Genomic DNA, 1,793 nt, shown 5'->3' with positions numbered 1-1,793 from the left:
TCACCTTCCAGCAGGACAACGACCCTAAACATAAAGCCAGGGCAACAATGGAATGGTTTAAAACAAAACATATCCATGTGTTGCTGTTTTGCAAAGAAGAATGAGCAAGGAGTTCAGTCTCTAGATGTGCAAAGCTGGTAGAGACATACCCTAAAAGCCTGGCAGCTGTAATTGCAGGAAAAGGTGCTTCTACAAAGTATTGACTCAGGGGGCTGAATAATTACGCACACCCCACTTTGCAGTTATTTATTTGTAAAAAATGTTTGGAATCATGTATGATTTTCGTTCCACTTCTCATGTGTACACCACTTTGTATTGGTCTTTCACATGGAATTCCAATAAAATTGATTCATATTTGTGGCTGTAACGTGACAAAATGTGGAAAAGTTCAAGGGGGCCGAATACTTTTGCAAGCCACTGTATATAAAGAATACTATTGCATTTGCATTGTTTTTTTATCTTACACTGGAGTATAAATGGTTTTAAAACACAGGTGGCAAATGTCCTCTTCTAATGTATAGTCATGCTGATATGCTGTTCCCTACTCTTTCTCAAAATTTTTATGTGGTGCTTTATCTCCCTATTCAAACGCATACAAACATAAGCTTAAACACTATTCAAGTGCATACAAAGTCATCATACTGTATTCACTGACATTTGCCAAGCTCACTAAGAAACCAATACTTTTGTATACTTTCAGCCTGACTCATTTGCTTAACAAATAAACAAAGCAACAGCACACCACCACCTTTCATAAGCTGGCCATACATGTAAAGATCAGTTTGTCTGGCAGTATCAGACTTATCCCCTATCATTTGATCCTCAGGCCAACAATCAGATCATACTGTAATTGCCACTATGCAGGCTGTTGGGACAAGGACCACATCAGATGGGGTCCCCAGTCAGATGGCAAACATGCCCGATTTATATTTTACCAATTTTCAAATGGATAGCGGTCAGGCAGGCCCTTCAAGTGGCACCAAACGGAGCCCAATAAGCTGCCAACTTGGTCTGGAAGTATGAAAAATGCAAATCCAGATCAATTAAGTTTCAATAGTGAAAAGTTTCAAAAGTCCAAGACAAACTATGATGGCAAGATAGCTGATAGATTATTGCTTGCTACAATTTCAGCTTAATATGTTTCAGTTGTATCTAGATGTGCTGCAGTGCTGCATATATTTTGTTATTTCCTCTGCAGTTACTGGCCTATGAACCCTCTGGATGGAATTATATTTCAGGCTTTTGAGCTTTTGGGACTTTCAAAACCTAATTGATCTGGATTAGCATTTTTTTACTTCATGTGTTACTTTGCATCCTGTTAATTATGTTAACTTTTGTCTGTATATTCATTATTGCAATACTGGTCTGCATGCTTGATAAGGAGGTGTTCCCCTGAAAATTTGCATTTCACAAATAAACTACGCAGGGCTCATCGTGCTTGTAATCGCTCTGTTGTGCTGGTTTTTCGTTCGTGTTATTCTGCTTAGCGCATTCCATTAAATTCAGGCTACGTAGGTGCATAACTTACGTCACCATGCATAATATTTCATTTAGGGAAGCCCTGTTTTATCAAAACACAGTCCTAAGTCTGAGCTTTTGTAGGCATAATACATAATACGAAAGGGAAGTTTTTTCAGGGAAGGGCATTTGATGTTATGTCTAAAAAGGAAGCCTGCATTTTTTGCTTCTTTATGGTCACTGGGTCATTTTGTAACTTCTTAATATCCCTGTAAATTACAGCAGGGGAATTTATCTGCTATGCATCAACAAACTACCAGAAACATATTTGTGAA

The sequence above is a fragment of the Xenopus tropicalis genome, chromosome 8 (genome assembly GCF_000004195.4).
Source record: "Xenopus tropicalis strain Nigerian chromosome 8, UCB_Xtro_10.0, whole genome shotgun sequence".
Taxonomy (NCBI): Eukaryota; Metazoa; Chordata; class Amphibia; order Anura; family Pipidae; genus Xenopus; species Xenopus tropicalis.
The sequence above is the reverse complement of the archived record's forward strand: the minus strand, read 5'-3'. Positions refer to the sequence as shown.